Consider the following 13,297-nt stretch of genomic DNA (forward strand, 5'->3'; position numbering starts at 1 on the left):
TTTGCTCGGATGAAGAAATATCTTGGCCCAAGACTCCAAAAATCTCTACCCCATCCTCTTTCAATACGAGAGAAATGAGGGAGGGACATCTTCTCTAGTATCTGCACCATGGTGTCACGGAACTCAAAATTTGAGGAGTGAGCAGTCTCAAAGATGCATTGAAAAACTAGAAACTTCGAGTAGGCATCTTCCTCTTCCTACAATCATTCAAACATCAATTCAACTTGTTTGTTTTAGTAGGATGTTTTTATTAATTAGCATTATATTAGGTAAAACATTCATTGCAAAACAGTCCTTAAATGGCAATTCCTAGGAGCTAAGATCGGCTCTGATACCAATTGTAAGGTTCCCCCCTTCTAAAATAGGGGAAACACTTAAGATAGTCCACTAAGTCTTAACTTGGAGAAAATTTCATATTCATCGACACCTTGATCATGTAGAGATTCAAGGATACGATTCATAGGTAAGACCTAGTCCTATCCCGCGCAGGGGGAGCGTGATCTTCTAAAAATCAAACCACCCATAGGGTAATTGATCATAAATTGGGCAACTACTAGACTTGATTTCTAGAGGCAACGCTTTTTTCCTCATCCATGCAAGGCATAGCCACTGGCCTAGTCTTCTAGAATAGAGTTGCCTAAGAACTTATTTATCTAGCGTAGGGCTTTCACTTAATTTGTTGGAAAGTTACCCGACTAATCGAGTCCACCCGTCCACCCGTCCGTAGGATGGTGCCGTCGGGGCATTCCATTCTCCCACTTTCCACCCTACTCATGCATTAATTTGTTTTCTAATTAATCCTACCACACTGTTTGACATAAATAAACATGTTCCTTAATTAAGGCCCTTTTCACAAGGTTTGTTAAAACAGTCTTTTTCCACAATACAATAATGCCAAAAACAAGATTTATATAAAAAAAGTTTATACATGAATCAATTCCATACAAGCCAAACTGGCTCTCTTATTCTTTTCCTTTATACTGCCGATGATCTAGAATTCAGCCTTCCAGCCTCTACATGCTGGGCAAAACCCTACGGGACCATACACCTCATCGTCGTCGGCGATCGCCGCCGCTGGTGGCGAGGACTCAAGCCAGCTTATCACCCTCTCAGGCTCCATCGCTCGATCCTCCCTCCCCTCAGAGGGATGTCTGCACACTAGGGTGGGCTTATTCACCGCACTAGCCTGGGCCCTCAAAACTAGGCAGCATCATAATCTCTCGCCTCAATCGACAAACCTTATTCTCCCAATGGTATGAGGGATACCTTGGGCCATTCCCGGGCTTTGCTAACGATGTCGCCTGGCTACACAAGCACGGAACGGAGTTAACGTCGAAGCTAGGAAAAACTTGCACTCTTTAAAGATAACAATTTCAATGCAATTTATTGAATACAGCATCACACAATTCGTAACTTCATACAATTTTATGTCATTATTTTAAAAAGAAAAAGATACACATTTATTAACACTAATATAAAAAAAAACTCTTCTTTAAAAGATAACCAAGCTAACCTGGCCACCATTTCCTTGAGGAGCTTGTAAAGGGAGGGTTGGAGCTGCATCGGGAGCATTTTCTCTAATCTCGTTGTTGCGCGCTCCTCCCAAGGTAATATTCTGACGTTTCTAGGAAGGGGCCATCTTGGATGTCGTCTTGCAGGGCTCGCTGTCGTGGTCGAAACGCTCTAGTTGGATCTCAATTCTGAGATCGTTTGCTCACCGTAGCAAAGACCACAGCGCATGAACCCTCTCTTAAGACTAAAACCCCTTACTAAAGTCCACTCAAATGGGGGGGGGGGCGGGGGGATTGTGAGATGTCCTTAACACAAAAATGTTTTGCTAAAGGGGAGAAGGGCTGAGGGCTGGACCGCCCCGGGGGTGATTTTTTTTTTGTTCAGGAGGTTCTCCTGGTCGTTGGGGTGTAGACCGTTCGTCAATCAGACGCCCGGTCGTGCATTTATTAAGGTGGTTTAAAGGTCGTTGCTTTTTAACTAAAAATGACTAAAATTTGTGTATAAGCTTGATCCAGTGTCCGTTTTGGATGCTGTAAAATCCTATACTAGGGTAAAATCACACGCAAATTCCAAATTTGGGCTCAAAATTTGAATATTCTAAGTAAAAATGACTCATTTAATAAAATCATTGATTTTTATACCATTAAAAAACTCATAAATTTATCTATTACATGGACATTTCTTTATTTAGTGAAGATGGGTATGTTACACCACTCTTGCTCTGCAAACAAGAGTAGAACCCTCAATCCCTCAAACCAAAGGAAAGCTTACAAGCTCTATGTAAGCTTAATTCTTACTTATTGTGAATTTTTAAATCTATGGTTTTCTCAAATTTTATGCTTTGTAAATGTTGAATTAAAATTTGATGCTATGCCTTGATGGAAAGGCCACCCCCTTCTTAAACGATGCGTTAGTCTGGTGTATGCTACGCACATAACCAGTAAACATCAGTAGGTTGCCAGAGAAATAAGTGGTCGATTTCCTCGCTAGCACTTTGACAACCACGATGCTTGTTTGCTGCCATTTTGCATGCTGTCTGATTGCTGTTGTGTTTGAAGCTCTCCCCCTTATTTTCAAACTCGTCCCCCATGTCAACATGACAACAACGCTACTTGGAGCATAACCAAGCTCGGAAAATCTTCTTTGCCAATCCTGATAACCAGCCTGCTGAATCAGAACCAAAAGAACTCGCCTACCGCTCAGAGAAATTGGCAAAATTTTCTTAAATTTTGTGGGACTAAAGTTTATCATTAGGTTATTATAAAAGAGTAATTCCCTCCGTTTGTGCATTCTAAAAGATTTATTTTTATATAAAAAGTGTGATTCTCATTAAAATTGAATTTATGCATAGAAAGAAGCACAAAAGATTTAGTTTTATTTCAAAAGTGTCATTCTCATTAAAATTGAATTTATGCATAGAAAGATGCATAAAGGCTCTTTATTTTTAAAAGTGTTATTTTCCTTAAAATTGAATTATGCATAAATAGATGCGTAAAGAATCTTTATATCAAAAATTAGAATCCTCTTAAATTCTATGTTTAAATTCTGTGAATAGAGGTGATGAGAATATGAGGTGAATAGATGTGATGAGATAAGATGTGAATGAGATAGATAATGATTGGATGGATGGATGGGATGTGAATTAGATAGATGTGAACGGATGGATGGGATGTGAATTAGATAGATGTGAATGGATGGATGTGTGTGATGTAAATAGAGGTGATGAGATGTGAGGCGAATAGATGTGATGAGATAAGATGTGAATCAGATAGATGATTGGATGGGTGTGATGTGAATAGAGGTGATGAGATGTGAGGTGAATAGATGTGATGAGATAAGATGTGAATCAGATAAATGATTGGATAGATGTGATGTGAATAGAAGTGATGAGAATATGAGGTGAATAGATGTGATGAGATAAGATGTGAATAAGATAGATGTGATGTGAATAGAAGTGATGAGAACATGAGGTGAATAGATGTGATGAGATAAGATGTGAATTAGATAGTTGGTGATTGGATGGATGGATGTGATGTGAACTAGATAGATACGAATGGATGGATGGATGTGATGTGAATAGAAGTGATGAGAATATGAGGTGAATAGATGTGATGGGAAGTAGATAGATGAGAAGAATGGATGGATGGATGTGATGTGAATAGAGGTGATGAGATGTGAGGTTTATAGATGTGATGAGATGTGATGTGAATCAGATAAATGTGAATGAATGGATGAGATGTGATGTCATGTGAATCAGAATGTAAATGAATGATATGAGATGTAAGTGAATGTGTATGTGAAGAATGGATGTGAATAAGTATGTGAAAGAATGGATAAGGATGTGTATGTGAAGAAATGATGTGAATGTGTATGAGAAGAATGGATGTGAATGAGTATGTGAAAGAATGGATGTGGATGTATGTGAAAGAATGGATATAGATGTGTATGTGAAAGAATGTGATGTGATGTAAAGAGATGAGATGTGACATGAATATATGTGGATGTGAAGTGATAGATATGAATGTATGGATAGATGCGAGTAGTCATACATGTGAAGGATTGGATGGATGTGAAGTGATAGATATGAATGTATGGATAGATGCGAGTAGTCGTACATGTGAACAATTGGATAGATGTGGATGAATGAGATGAGATGTGTATGAATGAGATATGATGTGGATAGAAGTGATGTGATATAATGGTGATGAGAATGAATGTGATGGATATGAATGAAAGTGAATGTGATGGATATGAATGAATGTGATGTGATGGAATGTGAATCGGGATATAGATGTGAATGAATGTGATGTGATGGGATGTGAATCGGGATATAGATGTGAATGAATGTGATGTGAGGTAAAATGAACGAGATGTGATGTGAGTGAATGTGATGTGGTCTGAATGGATGAGATGTGAGTGAATATGATGTGGTTTGAATGGATGAGATGTGAGTGAATATGATGTGGTCTGAATGGATGAGATGTGAGTGAATGTGATGTGATGAGATGTGGATATGGGTAGATACGAGTGGATGAGATCTGATGAGGATGAATTGAGGAAAGATGTGATGAGATGAAAATGATGTGATTGGATGAGAATAGGAATACTTATGAAATGGTTGTGGAATTAATTGACGTGGTTTGATGTGGAGCAATGTGGAAAGATGAGAGTTCGCTATAGAAACTGTATTTTTTGAACTGTTTTCAAAATGATTGTTTTATGTCAAGAATGCTAGAGAAGCATTTTGACCATCTTGTGAATGAGGTCGTGGTGGAGACCTAATCTGATAAAGTTGCAACAGCTGACGGAGAGTCATTGGAGGACGTCTCACGTAGCAAGGTCAGTCGAGGTCTTGACCAGCCTCGGTTCGATTAAAATGGTGAGCTTCCGGTACGGTGGATGAGGGACCAAGGAAGCGGCCTATGAGTGAAGCGCTAGGTCACCTGCGAAGGATCCTAGAGAGTGCTGACCATACGGTGCTCGGGCTCTGGGTCATCGACGATACCCACACGTGCGTCATGGAGGAAGATATTGGAACAAGGAGTAAGAGTTGTTTTCTGAATTCGGGCATGGATCTGGTTGATTGACCTTGCTGGTCCTCAACGGATGAGTCCATGGCTCTTTTATATGGATCCGTTGGCTGATCTTGCTGATCTTCAACGGAGATTCCATTTTTGATATGTGAATATATTACCGGTTACTATGAGCTAGGAACTATCGAAAAGGCCCCTGAGTGGATAGGTGGTGAGCGTTCTGGTTGCCAATGATGCCATAGGTACACCGATGAAGGAATGATTGGAAATAAGGATTCAACCGGAGATTTTGAGGATTATGATTAGTGACACAATGGTTTCATTAAAAGATTTTTTTTTAAAAAGATAGCTGATTTTGTGAAAAAGGCAATTTCATATTGGGTGTGTAAGTGGTGTAACTAGTTTTAATTTTGCATGAATATCCGGCTAGGGGGCCTGGGAACTCTTTTCCCTGGTACCTGGGACAAAACCTAACCAAATTCTTAATTGGATCCCATCACTACAGTGGTTGGGCGGTTGGCTTACCCACGGGACTGGCTAGACTGATGGATCCCTAAATTGAGACTCAGTTCTCTTATGGTACAATAGATGAAGTAAATACCAGACAAAAATTATTCTATGGAAAAGAATCAATGGATTTTCCTCTCAATGAGGAAAAAAGCGTTGGTCTCTATGATCCAAGTGCAATCTTTCATGATCTGACTATGGGACTTACGGGTTCGGTCAGATCAAATCAGTTAGTTAAGGCTTTTGACTACGTTAGAGAAAAATTTATCCTGGAGGAATCGCTTGTACTTTCTGGGTAAGGAAAGTTTTTCCGTGTTCGGTTTTGGAAGAACCAATGGATTAGTCTCTTGTCTGGATATCCATGGGCGAGGCCCCGAATGTGGGACCCTACCCCACGTAAGATGTGCTACTTTCGCTGCTAGCACCCCTGAATTCATTGCGCGGTGGGGACAGGGATCTTACTAGCTGGTATCAGAGTGAATTGGCTAATGAGGATCAACTAAGAAGCCAAAAATGTCAAAAATTTATGAAGAAGCAGTAAAATGGTCTGGGGATGATAGGGTTCAGAATGCTTGTGAATTAACATAAATTCTTGAAGTAAAAACTCTATGACCTCATTCACAAAGTGCACACCTTGATCACTAACGATTTCAATAGGTAAGCCATAGCGTGTAAACATGTACTCATACAAGAACTTGGCTGTGGTTCTGGCATCATTTTTTACTGTAGCCTTTGCTTCTACCCATTTGGTCAAATAGTCAGTTGCGACTATAATATATTCGGCATGCGTGTGACGAGCTGGAGGTTTAATGGGACCGACAAAATCAATACCCCATTGTAATTGCGTGATAAAATTCATACAAATTGTTATTTAGATTGAAATTCATAAATTAGTAATTGGGTCTTCAAATGGAAGTACCACAATTGCATGGAATCCCTGACTTGCTTGAGGCCTAGACATGATAGTATTTACCTTATAATTCCAAGGATCGTAACTACCCGTATATACCGAGGGTATAACTGCAGCTCTTTACTGGTAGTATATACGAGTAAATCTAAGACTTGAAATTATAAGCATAAATGCTAACTAGATGATGAATTTGAATGTGGTTGATACGATTTTTAAATTCTGGTTGAGAACTGATGAGTTGATTTGGATTCTGATTGAAAAATAATGATTCTTGAATTTTGATTGAAATGTAATAAGCTGAGCAAAACCATAATGAGGATGAATGGGACGAGTCCCTGTGATGATGTTCATAACTGGAATGACGTTAATGACTTCAGCAAATCACTATGAGATTAGTGTATTGTGCTGACAGATTGCTGCTGTTAACACCTGACCCAGTAGATCAAGTTAAGGGATGTCAAAGTAAAAATCTATATAATTGAAAATTCCCATGGAGGACAGCTGTTTAGATAGAAAGTTCGGTCTAATGGACCATTATTGTGATAAGGATTTGAATGTTATAATCTGAGTGAATTGTTATCTAATGATGAGTTCTATATAAGCAATCTTTATCCCAAGATTTTGTTGGGTTCACCAAACTATAAGGAACCTCAGAATCAGTTGGATCTTAAGGAAAAGAGTTATCCTCTAATTTTGCGAGATGAGGACATCTCGCGTTTTTTAAGTGGGATAGGATGTAAGATTCCTTCCTCCACCTTTTGAGGTGTACAGGTGTAAGAACCTCCCCTTTTGATCTTATAATTATTCCCCTCTCTGAAATAAAAGAAAGATCCTATTTTACTCTATTTTGGCGTAGAGAGAGAAAATATCTAGAGAGAGGTAATTCAAAATTGAGATATTTTTGGATATAAAAATCCTCCTAGTGTTTAAAATGATTTTTCCTAAAAAAGAAATTCAAAAAGAACTTTCCAATGTGCAATTGGAATTAATTGAAAATAGGTAAAAAGGACCTTATCCTGAGGGTCCAGATTTTCTAAAAATTTTAGATTAAGGTTCCTATGGACCAATAAGATTAATCCAAATGTAGGGATGATAAAAATTGAAGATTAAAATAAAATCCTCCAAAAATGAGTAAATACTCGCATAAGGTGAAGAGTTGACTAAGGACAAGGTTTATTAGTTAAAAAAGAAGAGATATTTAGAAGAAATGATGCATTTTGACACCTCAGTGTGGGGAATTCCCCTCATGAAGGAGGCACCTATTTAACATGTTTGGATGAGTTTTAAACTCACAAATAATGAGATATTTTCATCTCTCCTCTCTCCTGTTTCAACTAGATCCAAAAAGTAAGCTAAACTGACCAAAAAATGGTCAAAAAGTGACCAAACTGATCTGAAAATTTCTAGAATCAGTTTGCTTGGTTAGAGGCTCACTTTTTCCTGTAAATAGAAGCCTCCCCATTTATAAAAGCTTAATGGTGTTTATGCACTTTTACTTTGCTTCTGTCGTTTCCTGAGCCATTTAACATTGAATTTCTTGATAATTCAATTATTTTTTGGCCTAATGCTCTCCAAGTGAATTTGGTGGCCACTTTTGCTTCTGCAAACAAGAATAGAACCCTCAATCCCTCAAGCTAAAGGAAAGCTTACAAGCTCTATGTAAGCTTAATTCTTACTTATTGTGAATTTTTAAATCTATGGTTTTCTTAAATTTTATGCTTTGTAAATGTTGAATTAAAATCTGATGCTATGCCTTGATGGTGGAAAGGTCACCCCCTTCTCTTCTTTACAATTCAGCCCTTCTCAATCCTAGAAAGTTTAATTAAAAGATTGATTAAACTCTTTTCATTGTTTACTCTCTTGATTTTTAAAAAATGGAGTAGATTAGAGATATTAGAATTCAAATTGGATTAATTCAAGTCATAAATTGAATGATAAAATTGAGAAATGGTCAGCCATACAAAGGAGGTTATGGTAAATTTTTCTTAAATTTTGTAGAACTAAGGTTTATCAAGGTTATTCTAAAAGAGTAATTCCCTCCATTTGTGCATTCTAAAAGATTTTTTCATTAAAATTGAATTTATGCATAGAAAGATGCATAAAAGATTTATTTTTATTTCAAAAGTGTCATTCTCATTAAAATTGAATTTATGCATAGAAAGATGCATAAAGGATTTAATTTTATTTTAAAAGTGTTATTTTTCTTAAAATTGAATTATGCATAAATAGATGCGTAAATAATCTTTATATCAAAAATTAGAATCCTCTTAAATTCTATGTTTTTCTGTGAATAGAGGTGATGAGAATATGAGGTGAATAGATATGATGAGATAAGATGTGAATCAGATAGATGATGATTGGATGGATTGATGTGATGTGAATTAGATAGATGTGAATGGATGGATGGGTGTGATGTGAATAGAGGTGATGAGATGTGAGGCGAATAGATGTGATGAGATAAGATGTGAATCAGATAGATGATTGGATGGATGGGTGTGATGTGAATAGAGGTGATGAGATGTGAGGTGAATAGATGTGATGAGATAAGATATGAATTAGATAGATGATTGGATAGATGTGATGTGAATAGAAGTGATGAGAATATGAGGTGAATAGATGTGATGAGATAAGATGTGAATCAGATAGATGATTGGATAGATGTGATGTGAATAGAAGTGATGAGAATATGAGGTGAATACATGTGATGAGATAAGATGTGAATTAGATAGATGATGATTGGATGTGTAAGATTCCTCCCTCCGGCTTTTGAGGTGTGCAGGTGTAAGAACCTCCCCTTCTGAGCTTTTAATTATTCCCCTCTCTGAAATAAAAGAAAGATCTTGTTTTACCCTATTTTTGCCTAAAAAGAGAGAAAATGTTCTAGAGAGAGGTTATTCAATTTTTAGATATTTTTGCATGGTAAAATATCTCATCTTATTAAAATAATTTTTCCCAAAACAGAAGTTCAAAAAGATTTTCAGAAGGTGCATTAGAAATCAATTATAATCTGTTCACATAAGGCCTTATCCTAAGGGTCTAGATTTTAGAAAAAATTTAAATTAAGGTTCTAAGGGGCCAATCAGATTTATCCAAATGTAGGGAGGAGATAAATTGAAGAAATAAAGAAAATTCTCCCAAAATGAGTAAATACTCACATAAGATAAAGAGTTGACTAAGGACAAGGATATTAGTTAAAAAAGAAGAGATATTAGTTAAAAAAGAAGAGATATTTAGAGAAATGATGCATTTTTGACACCTCAGTGTGGGGGAATTCCCCTCATGAAGGAGGCACCTATTTCACATGTGTGGGTGAGTTTTAAACTCACAAATAATGAGATATTTTCATCTCTCCTCTCTCTTGCTTCAACTAGATCCAAAAAGTAAGCTAAACTAACCTAAAAATGGTCAAAATTTAACCAAACTGATCTGGAAAATTCTAGAATCAATTTGCTTGGTTAGAGGCTCACTTTTTCTTATAAATGAAGCCTCCCCCTTTGTAAATGGTTAATAGTGTTTTATGCACTGTTACTCTACTCTTCCCCAGAGCAAAAAATTGTGAATTTATTAATAATTCATTAGTTTTTGACCATTCCCTCTTCTAAAGAATTGGTGGCCACTCTTCTTGCAAACAAGAGTAGATCCTTCAAACCATCAAGCCAAAGGAAAGCTCTTAGAAATTTATGTAAGTTAGAAATCTTCCTTTTTCTTATTCCTTTTCATGGTTTTCTGATTTTTGTTTTGTTTTAAAATGTAAAATGATGCTATGCCTTGCTTGAAAGACTTTCCCCCTCTTTTCTTCTTAAATTTAGCCTTTCTTTATCCTAGATAAGTAATCTAATTGTTGGAATTAAACATTTTTATATTATTTCTCCTTTGAAAGTGGAAGTTGATTAGTTTAGAATGCTTTAAACTATTTGGGGATAATTTTTAAGTAACTTAAGGGTAGAAAAATTTGAAAAATGGTCAGCCATACAAAGGAGGTTATGGCAAAATTTTCTTAAATTTTGTGAAATAAGTTTTATCTTTTATTATTCAAAAAGAGTAATCCCCACCGCTTGTGTATTCTAAAAGTGTTATTTTTATCCTTTGCATAGAAAAATGCATATTAGAAATATTTTTATTATAAAAGTGTTATTTTCATTAGAATTAATTTCTTTGCATAGAAAGATGCATATTGGAAATATTTTGATTATAAAAGTGTTGCTTTCATCAAAATTGATTTTTATGCATAAATAGATGCATAAAAGATTTTTTATTATTATGAAAGTGTTACTTTCATAATAATTGAATTTATGCATAAATAGATTCATAAAAGAAATTTTTTTATTATAAAAGCGTTACTTTCATCAAATTTTGATTTTATGCATAGAAAGATGCATAAAGAAATTTATTTTTATTTCAAAAGAGTTCTCATCAATTTTGATTTTATGCATAGAAAGATGCATAAAGAAATTTATTTTTATTTCAAAAGAGTTATTCTCATTAAAGTTGAATTTATGCATAGAAAGATGCATAAAAGGTTTATTTTTATTTCGAAAGTGTTATTCTCCTTAAAATTGAATTTATGCATAAATAGATGCATAAATGGATTTTTATAAAAGTGTTATTTCCCACTGAAGTTGTTCTTATGCATAAATAGATGTGTAAAGAGTCTTTATATCAATAATGAGAATGAGAGGTAGATAGATGTGATGATATGTGATATGAATCAGATAGATGAGAATGAATAGAGAATGGATGTGATGAGAATAGAAGTAATGAGAATGAGAGGTAGATAGTTGTGATGATATGTGATATGAATCAGATAGATGAGAATGAATAGAGAATGGATGTGATGAGAATAGAAGTAATGAGAATGAGAGGTAGATAGATGTGATGATATGTGATATGAATCAGATAGATGAGAATGAATAGAGAATAGATGTGATGGGAATAGAAGTGATGAGAATGAGAGGTAAAAAGGTGTGATGAGATGGTAGGCGAATCAGATAAATGTTAATGAATGATAAGGGATGTGAATGAATGTGATAGCATGTGAATCGGGATGTGAATGAATGATAAGGGATGTGAATGAATGTGATAGCATATGAATCAGGATGTGAATGAATGATAAGGGATGTGAATGGATGTGATGTGATGTGAATTAGGATGTGAATGAACGATAAGGGACATGAATGAATGTGTTAGCATGTGAATCGGGATGTGAATGAATGAGATGTGATGTGAAATGAATGTGAATAGATGCGATGTAAATTGGATAGATGTTAATGTATGTGAAGTGATGAGATATATGGGTAGATGCAAGTGAATGAGATCTAATGAGGATAAATGAGGAAATAAGTGATGAGATAGAAAAAGATGTGATTAGAAGAGAATGGGAATACTTATGAAATGAATGTGGATTGATGTGTGGATTATGTGGATTGATGTAGATGGATGTATGGATGTATGGATGATATGGATTGATGTATGGATGTATGGATGAGTGAAGTGCTAGGTGACTTGCGAAGGATCTTAGAGGGTGCTAACCAAACGGTGCTCGGGCTCTGGGTCACCGAAAGTACCCACAAGTACGTCGGGGAAGATATTGGAACAAGGAGTAAGAGTTGTTTTCTGAATTCGGGCATGGATCTGGTTGATTGACCTTGCTGGTCCCAACAGATGAGTCTATGGCTCTTTTATATGGATCTGTTGGTTGATCTTGCTGATCTTCAATAGAGATTCCATCTGGATATTTTTATGTGATTATATTGCTGGGTACTATGAGCTAGGAACTATTGAAAAGGCCCTTGAGTGAACAGGTGGTGAGCGTTCTGGTTGCCAATGATGCCCTAAGTGCACCGATGAAGGAATGAATTGAAAATTAGGATTCAACTAGATAATTAGAGGATTATGATCAGTAACACTATGGTTTCATTAAATGATTGTTTCAAAGATTGTTGAATCTGTGAAAAAGGCAAGTTCATATTGGGTGTGTAAGTGGTGTGACTAGTTTTATGTTTGCATGAATATCCGGCTAGGGGACCTAGGAACTCTTTTCCCTCTGGTACCAGGGAGAAACCTAACCAAATTCCTAATTGGATCCCATCACTACAAAGGTTAGGAGGTTGGCTAACCCATGGGACTGGATGGGGTGAGGCTGGACTGATGGATCCATAAAACGAGACTCAATTTATGTATAGTACGATAGACGAGGTAAATCCTGGATAAAAATTGTTCTATGGAAAAGAATCAACGACTGTGCCTCTCAATGAGAAAAAAAGCGTTAGTCTCTATGATCCAAGTACAATCTTTTCCCTGATCTGACTATGGGACTTACGGGTTCGGTCAGATCAGTTCATTTAGTTTAGGCTTTTGACTACGTTAGAGAAAAGTTATCTTGGAGGAATCGCTCGTGCTTTCCGAGCAAGAGAAGTTTTTCTGAGTTCGGTTTTGGAAGAACCGATGGATAAGTCTCTTGTCTGGATATCCGTGGTGGGCGAGGCCCCGAGTGTGGGACCCTGCCCCGTGCAAGAAGTGCTACTTCCGTTGCTAGCACCCCCAAATTCGTTGTTTGCGTAGTGGGGTCAGGGATCTTACAGGATGGATGGATGTGATGTGAATTAGATAGATGCGAATGGATGGATGGATGTGATGTGAATAGAAGTGATGAGAATATGAGGTGTATAGATGCACTACAGTGGTTGGGTGGTTGGCTAACCCACGGGACTGGATGGGGTTACGCTAGACTGATGGATCCCTAAATTGAGACTCAATTTTGTTATGGTACGATAGATGAAGTAAATCCCGAACAAAAACTATTCTATGGAAAAGAATCAACGGCTGTGCCTCTCAA

This window comes from Cibotium barometz, chromosome 31, assembly GCF_041138505.1.
Source record: "Cibotium barometz isolate CiBa-2024 chromosome 31, ASM4113850v1, whole genome shotgun sequence".
In the NCBI taxonomy this organism is placed as follows: domain Eukaryota; kingdom Viridiplantae; phylum Streptophyta; class Polypodiopsida; order Cyatheales; family Cibotiaceae; genus Cibotium; species Cibotium barometz.